At 34.8% G+C, this 13,769-nt stretch overlaps 1 protein-coding gene across 1 annotated transcript in view; it reads right to left on the bottom strand.

Annotated features, from left to right (window-relative positions):
* LOC116416870 (probable kinetochore protein NUF2) overlaps positions 1-13,769 on the bottom strand; it is a 439,111-nt gene that overhangs the window by 251,030 nt on the left and 174,312 nt on the right. The window lies entirely within an intron of this gene.

Here is a 13,769-nt window from a genome sequence, read left to right on the forward strand (position 1 = left end):
ACAAAACAAGAAGAAAAATAGCTTGAATCATATCTCACCTTCTCGATTAGCACTCCATCTGGCTTCGAGAGTATCAAGTCTCTGGCCCTGTCAATAACTTACCACTCACTACTATCCTACAACATTCTCTACGTTATGGACTGCCAGTAAGTTGTCGACGGAGACTCAACATCATTAAAAATGAGCGGAAATGGTGAGAAGAACGCTGAATCGCTCGTCATGTGTGCTCACTGCAGAAAAACTACAAGAAGAAAAATGAAGAGTTGCGAGCTGTGTGACCAACAATTCCACACCATATGTATCGCATGCAGATCTACAATGGTGAGAAATGTTGCCACACTTGCCTGTGCTGCTTGTGCGGATGAGTACGCCACCGGCACGCCCAAGTCCGTGCAGACGAGGGCAAAATCAGCGGCAGCAGCAGCAAATACATCTGCCAAGGGCACGCTTAAAACGGTTGTGCCGAAAAAGAACAAATCGGCACCCGCATCGCTCGCTGGCTCCAGGACTCAATCGCCTGCGAGGACACAGACGACGTCTATCGAGACGTCCCTGAAGGATATTTTCGCAGCGCTGGATGACATCTGGAAAATCTAGAATGGGGCCCTTCAGGCACAAAACGCCGTGTCTGAAAGGGTCTCTCGAATTGCGAAAAGGCTTGGCCCTCTCAAAAATCGCCTGAAATCCCTTGAAGACCTGCCTGCGCTCAAGATTCGACTAAACAATGTCGAGTCCTCCATCTCTAAACTGTAGGCACAATATCAAGAGCTGTCGTCAAGGAGCCCCGTAGAGCAGCAGAACAGCAGCATTGGCATCCGTCAGGACCATAAAACTTGATGCGACTACCACCAACGCGCAAGGTGACAGCAGATTCCCACCTTTATCTGTCACTCTCTTCCAGTGCGCTGGCCCGCTCCATCATCGTGGCCAAAGCCAGGAAACGCAAGCTTGACACTACTGAACTGGATGCTGCCCTACTGGAGGAAGCGAGAGCTCTCTGCCCAAACTATCAGGGACTTATTAACATCAATGAGCTGCTTCCTCTAGACATCCACAAGCTGCGCATCAAGGCCAGGCTGGAGGCAAAGAAGAAAAGGGAAGGCCACTCCGGGACGGAAGGATCTAATTCCACACTGGCGAAGACAGCGAACAGGCCACCATCATCTCTACTGATGCAGAACTTGAGGCTTCTTTAGCCCGTACGCCGCCAATAGCCAACACGGACATCGCACACTAGAACACACTCTTATCATCCCACCAAAACCACCATCTAAATGATCTAATTCATCCATATCTGCTTCTAAAGCGTCTCTGTCTGAGGGTATAAAAGTCTGTTACTTCAATGCGAATTCCCTTACAGGTCACATTGAGATGGTTAGGCTCTTCTTGTCCACTCGTGCCCCCTTTCACGTAATAGCTGTGACTGAGACCTGGCTAAGCGACAAGATAACATACATCCCTTCACTAGATGATTACATACTGCACAGACGGGACAGAAACAGAAATGGTAGAGGTGTGGCCCTCTACATACATCATTCATTGACAGCCAGCGTTATCTCGTCATCTGACGGCGAATGGTCGGGCAAGCCAGGTAAACCTAAGTATCTGTTCAGCTAAGGGAGTATCGCCCATCTTCGTAGGGGTTGTGTATCGCCCTCCGCACTCATCCTTTATCCAGGAATCTAATTTCATTGAACAACTAACAACGCATATGTGCAAATCCACGACCGACAGTACACAACTTGGGTGTTGGAAGTTGCAAATTTCAAATTGAGGACACGCTTACCAGACCAACTTTTTTTGGTTCTTTGGGTCACCTAGAGTGAGAAAATTCCCGCGTGCATCTCTGATCGCTTGCCAAACTTTTTTCGGCGCAGTTGAAGTTCTCTTATGGGGATTCAACATTGAGAAAAAACTAATCACGATTAAAATTCACCCACACAGTGTCTGAAAGCGTAATCCAAAAATCTACGTTCTACTAGGATCGGGGCATCTGAAAAGAGCTTCATTTTCAGGGGTGGTGGGTTAAAAATGGTCGCCTAGGTCAAAAGTTGTCTAGGCTTGAAAATAGTACAAAATCATAGAGAGCAAGACTTTTTACTAAAATCAGCGATTTTTTGTCTTTTTTTGTTTAAATTGTTATAACTTTCGATCCGATCAGTCAATTTTACCCACTCGGGGCTCCAATTGAAGCTCTTTTCTTCTACTTTTGTTTTAAAAATTTGGATTAACATTTTAATTTTACAATCAGCTACGTATATGCCTATCAATCATGGCCGTTTTTTTACCATTTCCATCGTCATATATATAGCTGATCTTAAAATAAAAGTGTGAGTTCGGTCACGCTTTTCTGACAACAAAAGTCTCTGCTTCTTCCACCGCAAATACGGTACAGAGGCAAAGAACTGCCAACTTCCCTGCACCTGGAAGCGCGCTCCTGGTCTGGACTACAGGGTGAAGAACCCTAAGAATCCTACAAATCAGGGAAACTAAATAATCCTGCTGTAACGGAGACTCACAGCTGGTCACATTTTGCCGCACGTCTCCACTCGAGAGATTTAATCTCAAATGCAGTGTTCCTAATAGATACTGGGGCAGACTTCTCGATGATTCCCAAACCAGCTAACTGGCAAGGCAAGGCAGCCGATTTTCAACTCTATGCTGTCAACGGCTCGACCATTGACATCACGGCTCAAATGTCTCGAATTAGACGTAGGCTTACCTTACAAGCTTGCTTGGAATCTCACGATCGCAGATGTTCCACACTCGATCATAGGAGTCGATCTCCTAAAGCATTACCATTTACTGTCAGATCTCAAGCTCAAGAGACTAGTAGATAGCAATCAATTCGCACACGCACCTAGCTTTACCAAGTCAGTGCAACCTGTGCAGATATCTTTCGTGGCACCGAGCCATAAATACGTTCAAATAGTAAACAAATACCCTCAAGTTTTTGGTCCTGATCAATTCCGATTGACAAAAAAACGAGGAGTACCTCGCAAAGAGCTCGTCCTTTTTCGCCTGCCAAACTCAAGGCAGCCAAGAAAGAGTTTTGCAAATGGTGCGAGCAGGGCATCTGCCACCATTCAGACAGCTCTTGGGACAGCCCATTACACATGGTACCTAAAAAAAATGAGGAATGGCGTTCATGCGGCGACTACTGCAAACTAAATCTGGTCACGATCCCAGATCGCTACTCCATACCTCACATGCACGATTGCATGACCTTTTGCCACGGCAAAAAAAATGTTCACAGCGCTAGACTTACGCCAGGCCTATCACCAGATACCGGTAGCTCCTGAAGACGTACCCAAGACGGCGATCATCACTTCATTCGGACTCTACGAGTTCCTAGTGATGACGTTCGGATTTCGCAACGCTTCTCGGACTTACCACCGCTACATCAAATCAGCGCTTGGAGATCTTGACTTTGTCTTTGTCTACTTAGACGACATTCTCATCGCCTCCACATCTGAGGACGAACATTAAAAATACCTTGACATAGTTCTAAGTCGCCTCAACGAATACGAGCTGCTAGGCCAGATGCTAGCCCAGCTGACTTAGTTATCGGCAAGCCCATGAGAATCCCTGGTGATTTCTCACCTTCCACCAACGAAGAACCAAACATTCGAATATTCTACAATGAATTTCGCAACTTCATGCATCAACTGAGGCCAGTTCCAGTTACGCATAAAAATGCAAGCAAGCCATTCCTACACCAGAACATGAAGACTTGCACTTACGTTTGGTTACAGGAGAAACCAATAAAACCAGCATTGACACGGCCGTACACCGGCCCGCACAAGGTCACCTCTCGCAACATAGAGAATCAGACCTTAATTATCGAAGTCAAGGGCCCACAGAAGAGAGTGTCTTTGCAACGCGTAAAGCCTGCTTACATTCTGCAAGAGGATTCTGACGGCGCTAAGGATAATACTAGACCTGAAACGACCAAGATTCCTCCATCAACCGATGTCAACCGCGTTCAACCAGCACCCAGTACCTCCAAACTACGCAGCTTCCATCAGATGACATTAAACCGGCACCTCCTACCCGTCCTACCGCAGATCCACCGCATCAACCGTCTCCTACTCCCCAACCTCCGGTCCCTAAACGCATTAGATTCGTTCCGAACATTCTTAAACAGAAAAAGAACGTTGACTCAGTTTAGTTACGCAAACGTGCTTGTAAAAAACGCAACTCTTGTGCGGGGTGCAGTGCCTAATAATACCTTCTACTCTTTACCAACTTTGTAATTTTGCTACCTATCTAACTAATGTATCATTTATTGTAAGAGGGTTTAACCCGTTTAGTCCGACTAGCAATTTTTTTTTCTTTTGCGTCTAATCTAGTTTTTAACTTTACTATTGTATTACGTACTATCTTTGCGTCATAGCTCCTCAGCTAGCAAATTATGGAGTCAGATGAAGCAGAACCATCAATACAAACATTGTATCATATTATATTACAAGAAACTACTTGTACCATCATCACACTGTGATTCTAGTTCTAGTACTATTGCAATACAAAGCGCAAATATTTCACATGTACGAACAACTAGCTCTAAGCAAAATGTAAACCATTGTAAATACTCTCCAGACCTGACAACTTTCATTTATAACATTTTGTAACACTTCGTTAAATTTTGTAAACTCTTCTCTCTTGCAACTTTACTTAAGTTTCTAAATTAACAAAAAAAAAAATGCTTCTCATTTTTTTTTCTTTCTTCGGGGGGAGTACTGTAGGTACCCCACCAACAGGTGGCGTACGTCCGACCGCAGAGAGGGGAGAGCGGCTTACGCCGCGAGCGAGCGCCGCTGGCGCAACGGCTCAGTTCCGTACATTTCATGACTAGCGATACCAACATGTGTTTGTATTGGTAGCCATGAAATTTACTATATTATAAGTGCAAATTTGCATGTAAAACCACTTATTAGCCATTATATCATGTTTGTTTTCTACATAACTTCTAGTAGAAGGTCAGGCCTATTCTGAAAATTTACAGCTACTTTTTTACTATAAAAAGGTATCTTTTCACTGTATTGAGGTTGTTGAAGTCCGAATCAAACAATCAGATTTTTACATTTTGAGGTTTAAAATGCAAAGAAGGTAGCCTTAATATGTATATAGAGCTTTGAAAGTATTTAATTAAAAAAATCAAAAAATTTCAAAAAAAATTATAAAAATATTATAGAACATATATATATATATATATATATATATATATATATATATATATATATATATATATATATATATATATATATATATATATATATATATATATATATATATATATATATATATATATATATATATATATTATATATATATATATATATATATATATATATATATATATATATATATATATATATATATATATATATATATATATATATATATATATATATATATATATACAGGGTGACCCAATTTAAACGGGCACCGCTCATAACTCGTCAGGGACAGCCACAATCGAAAAAATGGTAGAGACCAAAGTGGTAGGATATCGAAGGGGCAACCCGATGGTGACCTTGGATTTGACCTTGAACGCGTTTTTCAAGGTCATTTGAAGGTCAACTTTGGATTTTTAAATAGGAACCCCATTCTTTTATTGCGGGAATGGAGAGAGCGGTAAATTTTACGTTCAGAATGGTATGTTCGGTTGCGGCACTGAAGGTCATCGCAAGGTCATGCAGCCAGAATGAAACCCCGCCTACGTAATTCCTCTAGCAACGCCAAATTAAAAAAATTGGTAGAGATTAAAGTTGTAGGATATCGAGGGGACAACCCGATGGTGACCTTGGATTTGACCTTGAACGCGTTTTTCAAGGTCATTTGAAGGTTAACTTTGGATTTTTAAATAGGAACCCCATTCTTTTATTGCGGGAATGGAAAGAGCGGTAAATTTTACGTTCAGAATGGTATGTTCGGTTGCGGCACTGAAGGTCATCTCAATGTCCTGCAGCCAGAATGAAACCCCGCCTACGTAATTCCTCTAGCAACGCCAAATTAAAAAAATAATATTTATACAGTTGAGGCAAAAATTAAAATTTTCATATCTTAGATTTCACAGAGAACCACGCATATATATTTATTTATTTTATTTATTTATTAAACCAAGATAATATCTTACACAGTATACATTAACAGTACGCATACTATCAAGCCTTGTAGAGGTAAACTAAGTTACCTGTGCACAAGCTTGTTATGTAACCAAAGAAACTTAAAACTAGTACTTAAAACTAAAAGGTAATTTCCTTATCAGATCTTTACAACAACACTATTTACATTTTCTTTTCTTAAACTTTAACAAATTTAACAAATTAAAAACTATTTGAAAAACTAAGTTTTGGTTTTAGTCCAAAACTTAAGTTTACTTTTTGCCGCGGTTTGGCTTACATCTAATTCCTTCAGCTCATTTGGTAGTGAATTATAAGTTATAATGGTAGTATTATAACTGTTTTTATCACTTACTCGTTTTTTGCTCTTTGATACAATTAAGCTTTTTTTCCTAGTAACACTTGTAGACATTTGGAACTGAGTTTTGAGATCATTATAATGGATTTTAAGGGATTCAAAATTAAAAAGTTGCTCTAGGTTTAATGGACTATCTTGTATACTAAAAGTATTTTTATTGATAATCTTAGGAATTTTTCACTGTAAACTTTGCAATAAATCACGGTTATTTCTATAGGCACCACCCCAGGCTACTATTTCATAGATGATTATGCTATGGAAGAATTCATAGTATATCATTCTTAAAGTTTCGGTTGACATAGTGTGTGACAATTTGTAAAACATATAGGCTAGATACTTTGTTTTTTTTTCATTATATATTAGATGTGTTTATCCAATTTTAGATTGAAATCTATGACAATGCCCCAAGTATTTGTAATTCTCAACTCTAGCTATCTTTTTATTCTGAATTTTTACATCAATATACCTCGGTACACTGTCGCAATAGCTTCCCAATGTCATACAAACTGTTTTATCCACGGTTAGAGATAACTTATTTACCACCAAACATTTGTATGTCACAGTTAGAAAATCATTCATATTTTTTGCGCCTCTATCCACGTATTGTCTGTTGCTATTATTGTAGTATTATCTGCGTACGATAGAATTGATTCTAGTGGAATCTCCTTTAGAACATCATTCATATATAAAATAAATAGGAGTTGACCCAGTATCGTACCCTGTGAAACACCCATACTTATTAGTAAACTATCACTTTCTTCACCGTCAATTTTAACAGTTTGATATCTGTTATTCAAATAGCTTCGAAGAAGATCCAACGCCTGTCCACTAATACCAATACAATACAGTTTATCTAATAACAACTTATGGTCGACTGTATCAAAAGCTTTAGCCAAGTCGAGAAAAGTGACTATTGTTGGTATCGATTTATGGTATCGTTATTGTACAATATTTGCGTGAAATAGTTTAAAGCATTTTTTGAACCAATATTTTTTATAAAACCAAATTGGTGTTTGGAGATTATGTCATTATTTTGGATAAAATCATATAGCCTGTTATAGATAATTCTTTCGAAAATTTTAGCATTAGATATGAGTGAGATGGACCTATAATTGGTAATGTTTTTCCCCTACTTTATATATTCGAACTATCTCGGCCTTTTTTAGTGCCTTTTATCTAGCCATATAGCTTTTTCAATGCACAAATTAAAAATATGCGTTAAAGGTATCGCAATATAATTACAAATCACTTTTAAGGACTTGGCATTTATTTTGTCCACTCCACCATTTTTTATTTTCAATGTATTGATTATGTTTTTTACTTCATTCGTGTTTGTAGGTTTCATAAAAATTGAATTTGCATTAATATCCGGTAGTTTAAATTCAGCATTATTGGGTTGCGCGATATCATTACTCAATTTCTGGCCGATATCACAGAAAAACTTGTTCATGTTTCTAGCTATCTCAACTTTCTCTGTAACTTTATTAGCTTTATATAACTCATAGTTTCATTAGATCTTTTTTGACAAGTTTATTGTTAATGATTTCCCAAAGTTTTTTGGGTTTATTTGCATTTCTTTCGACTAGTTTGTTATCATATCTAAATTTAGCGTCTTTAATAACTTTCTCTAAGATTTTGGAATAGGTTCTGTATTCAGCTTCAAGATGTTCATTATTGATATCCAACTTCCACAAGTTATATAAGAATGCTTTGGTTTGGCACGATTTAATTAACGCATCAGTGATCCAATTCTTCCTCCCCACATATACATGTATGTGTGTGTATATATATATATGTATGGGACATTCCACGTCAAACGTAACAAAGCTCTGTCCAAAATTCCTTTTGATCTAAAAATTTTTTCAAATATTGAAAATTTAGCATTTTTTATGTACTTTCAATTAGTGAGGGGGGTTTTTTAAAATTTTATTCACAGACGGAGCTACGCGTTCCCTAACCTTAAAAAATTACTACTTTACGATATGATCAAGCTGTCAGAAATCAGAGGGGCTCAGAAAAATTCTAAGCAACGACTATTTTCATGTATTATGAGCTGCTGAACAAGAATCCGACGGTATTTTTTACCGATACCTCAAGCGTTCGTCCCTAACCTCAAAAAACACCCCCCAAAATTGCTTTTTACGCAGTTGAGAGGTTTATCCTGTGATCGACGGGAGGAAAATTATTGACAGAGAGTATTTTTATGTATTTTGTGCTGCTGAACACAAAACCGGACGTCTTTTTTACCGATACCTCAAGCGCTCGACCCTAACCTCAAAAAACCATCCAAAATGTATTTGTTACGCGGTTAAGAAATTTACATCTAGAGGAAAATCATTGACGAAGGCTATTTTTATGAATTTTGGTCCACTGAATTTGATCACGAAGCTAAATTTTATTTTTTACTTTTACTTCAGTGCACTTAAATAATGTAACAGATTACTGATAATATGGTTTATACTGTGTAATTTTTTTATTGGTTCCTATGAAAGCTCTCTGTTTTATAGGGTTGAGACTGTCTTTATTACAAAGCCCGCATTACTTTATTTTTTTAAGTATTTTAATTATTACTTTTATTTTTGTATATTTGTATTATTTTTTTTAACATATTTTAAATTCAACTATTAATATTGTACTATTGATAATGGACTTGGTGCATTAGAGTATCTAAACACAGTAATTTTTTTGTCGGGAGAAACTAAAAACGCATGTCCTTCTGAAATTTGTGTAACAGACGGTGCAGCCGAGAATCTTTCTTTAGTGATCTTGAAGTTTTTTTGTAATCTTTTTTGGAATAGTGAAAGAATGTTATTGTTTGGAACTTTTGTCTCGCCCAGTCATAAAGTTGTTTTGAATTTAAAATCGCTTCAGTAGCTTTGGCCTGCAAGCTGGTACGAGTAGCTTCTCTTTTTAACACGGCTCCTACTCAGTCACACGAACCCTTTCCATGAGCAGTAGCATGGAAATGCCAATCTGCCATTATTTGGAAATATGACTCATGATTAACCAAGTTCATCATTTGATATCTATTTTTATAGTGCTGCTTTGCACTATCTGTGACGTATATAATCTTATTCATTTTTGGAAATCTTTACTTTATTTCAGAAATAATTTCTTTTCTTGTAAAATATAAACTGTGGCCGTATCATGAGTAGTACATTCAGAAAGTGCTATAAAACTACAATGCCTTGTTTCATTATCTTCTCTGTAATATAGTACTGCAACATTTATTGTACAATGATCATTCTCTACTATTTTTCGTATAATTTTATAGCTAAACAGCTAATTTTCTTTTTTATTTTGGTAATTTTTAGAATATTCCAACTAAGGCTTTTCAGAATAAATTCAATTACAACGCGGGCTTTGTTCTGATTACTTTTGAAGTTTAGTAATATTTGGTCATTATGAACGCCTTATGGAATTAGCGTAATCGAGTTAATTAAATCGATAAATTTTCTAAAATGACAGGTATTTCAATCATTTTCCAAAAGGAATCAGTCCATTTCATCTATTTATTTTTTTTGAATCCATGAATCAGTATACACGATCAAAAATGTTTTTAACAAGTATAAAGTAAAGGTGCGTCCATCTAATTATTTAGTTTTTAAAGGCATTTGGTTTTAATCGAATGTAGTTAACTAATAGAAACCAAAAGAAATAAGCTTCGTGTTCAAAATCAGTGGCTCAGAATTGATAAAAATAGCCTTCGTCAATAATTTTCCTCTAGACGGGTGATTTTGGGTGGTTTTTTGAGGTTAGGGACAAGCGCTTGAGGTATCGGTAAAAAAGACGGCCGGTTTCGTGTTCAGCAGCACAAAATACATAAAAATACTCTCTGTCAATAATTTTCCTCCCGTCGATCACAGGATAATCCTCTCAACTGCATGAAAAAGCAATTTTGGGGGGTGTTTTTTGAGGTTAGGGACGAACGCTTGAGGTATCGGTAAAAAATACCGTCGGATTCTTGTTCAGCAGCTCAAAATACATGAAAATGGTCGTTGCTTAGAATTTTTCTGAGCTCCTCTGATTTCTGACAGCTTGATCATTTCGTAAAGTAGTAATTTTTTAAGGTTAGGGAACGCGTAGCTCCGTCTGTGAACAAAATTTTAAAAAACGCTCCTCACTAATTGAAAGTACATAAAAAATGCTAAATTTTCCGTATTTTTAAAAATTTTTAGATCAAAAGGAATTTTGGGCAGAGCTTTGTTTCGTTTGACGTGGAATGTCCCATATATATATATATATATATATATATATATATATATATATATATATATATATATATATATATATATATATATATATATATATATAGTGTATTGATCAAATAATTAAATAAACATTGTAGTATTCGTATTGCTTTTTACTTATTGTTATTTATAAATTAATATTTAAACTTACAAAATTATAAATAGTCAAGCATATTTAAAACATAATTTTATAATGGTCTTTAATTGAAGAAGGCAAAACAACCGATCGAAATGTAATAATATAATATTTTTTAAGTACGACTTGAATATATATTAGAATTTGGGAGATCAAAAGCAGTAAATTATGGTCATCTTTCATGAAATTATCATTAAATGAGAATTTAAGATTACAAAATAAAAATTACGAATTTAATAATTGGCTTCTTGATGTAGAGGAAATAAAAATACAAAAGATTTGAATTAGAAAATAATGTTAAAAGAATCCCACAAGAATTGATCTGTAATAATGATCTGACCACAGAAATTTTTTGTCATAAAATTGATACAAATGATTCATCATTAAAAAACGAACTAATTTTATCTCCTTTAAATTTCAATATATTAAAAATTGATGAAAATATAGTTATAAAAATGGAAAAAGCTTTGTCTTTTATAGTGATGATAAAATTAAAAGTGAAAATGATGACATCTTATAAACGCAATACCAACTAAATTTCTCAATTCGTTGTCACCAAATGGTTTACCACCACATAAATCAATTTCGAAAAAAGGGGCAATAGTTAGTTGTTTAAGAAATTTAGATATCGATGGCGGTCTTTGTAATGGAACATTTTTATTAAAAATATTAAAAAATATTTATTAGTTGGAGAAATCATAACGAAGTATTCTGGTAAAATCGTTTTATTGCCACGAATCAATCTAAGTCCATCATGAAATACCGTTTCATATGATAACAGGACAATTTACGATAAGATTCAGTTTTATCTTAAGGTTAATTTTTTGACAAAGTTGGAATCTATTTATGAATTCCAGTATTTAGTCATGGTCAATTATATGTTGCGTCATGAAGAGTGGCATCAAGAATTAACTTTAAATTATTTCTAAGTAAAAAGTTTATTAATGAATACAATGACAATTTATTAGACGATAAAAAAACAAACAAAATAAGATATTAATACGAAAATATATACAAGAAACATAGAGTATTCGAACATTTTTTCAAAACAATTAAATTTTTCAAAAATAAAAAGAATTAAATAAATTTTATGTATACTGGTAATTGTTTGTCTGAATTATCACTATTATAAAGTCTAAATATATAATACTAATATACAAATTGATTGGTTGACTTATCGTTATTATAAAGTCTAAATATATAATACCAATATAAAAATGGTTTGGCTTAGTTATCACAATTATTGATTTTAAATATATACTATAACAACAAGTTAATTATTTTTTTTGGCTGAATTATTACTATTGTCATTTTTTTATATAACAATATGATAACCGCTTAATAAAGATATATAAAAATGTATTACATATGATAGTTATGATACTGGCTGTATTATTATGATCATAAATTTTATTATTATTATTCAAGTGCGATGTTTCAACTATTTTTTGTATTATTTCCAATTATAAATTATGATATTTATAGTAAAAAATATTTAAACAGTATATATAATCACAGTACATATAATCGACAGATCCATTATTATATTTGTTTGATTTAAATATGTAATGATAGTGCATAGCATATAAAAAACATATTCATATTGTTTAATATATATCAAAACACTTAAATATTTCATTAACTTATTTTATTGAAAAATATAATATAATTTATAATATCACATTATTTCAAAAAGTGTTTCACATTAAAATTTAGTGAACAAAACAGATAATTCACCAGTAAAACTACCGTTTTTTACGTCAATTGTTTATTTAAAATATAGCACACGGAATTATGAATCAATTAATTAGTATAATACAAAAATTAAAATAAGGGGGTTCTTATTAGAACATCTATATCTAATAATTACGACAGTCTCAACCCTGTCATACCCAGAGAGCAAGTTTTATTTTTTGTAACGGGGTGAGACTTGACTTGAGAAGAGAAAATCACAAAAGGAGACGCCGGAACCGAGAATCGATCCGGCGCTCCCGAGATCTCTAGGCGCGCGTGCTACCACTTGAGCCAACGCCGCCCTATTTCGTCACTCTCTATCCTGCCTCGATTACCGGCGTGGCGAGGGACATTCTTCCTCGTTACATTATACTACAATCCAAAATTTATCACGAATTATTATAGTTTGAAAAAAATATATACTTTGGGTCCAAAAAGACCCTCACGATGACGGGATGTCAACTACAAATGAGTACAACAGATATTGATCGAAATTACCGTCAAATATCGTCACATCTCGTAGACGATGTCCGGGTACCAGGATGACTTCCTAAACAACGGGACGTCGTTTACAAGGAGGAACATCGCATATAAAAGCATCAGATATAACCCCAAATATACCAAAAAAACTTCTACATATATCATATAGTTTGAACAGTCCTTATCATGATTATCCTCAGCATCATTTGATATAGACCACATCCGGAAATTTTCATTTAGCATTTTTAAACATCTCAACTTGTACTATTAGTCTATAAAAAAAATTACGATTTTCTTTTTTAAATAAAAGATAAGTATGTACGCTACTTTGCTAATGTTTATTGTCAATGTTTGCAAAAACGAATTATTTAATAATTACATTTTTTGAGATGAATTTAGGCGTTTATATGCAAAGATTACAATCAATGTTGAAAAATTAATTTTTTCAGAATATTTTTACGAAATATAGGGATGTTTATAGATAACATCGTTTTCCAAAATAAAGAATTTTAATATTATGTAGATGAATGTTATAATATATTAGTTTTCATTTATTTCAGATTTGAACAATGGAATGAAAGACATAAATGCGCCAAGCTTATAAAAATGGTTAATTAAATACAAAAAAATACTTAGCGTATCTGTGAGTATGCTAAATATACAAGACATTACCAATTTTTCAGCAA

Source organism: Nasonia vitripennis, assembly GCF_009193385.2.
Source record: "Nasonia vitripennis strain AsymCx chromosome 3 unlocalized genomic scaffold, Nvit_psr_1.1 chr3_random0010, whole genome shotgun sequence".
Lineage (NCBI taxonomy): Eukaryota > Metazoa > Arthropoda > Insecta > Hymenoptera > Pteromalidae > Nasonia > Nasonia vitripennis.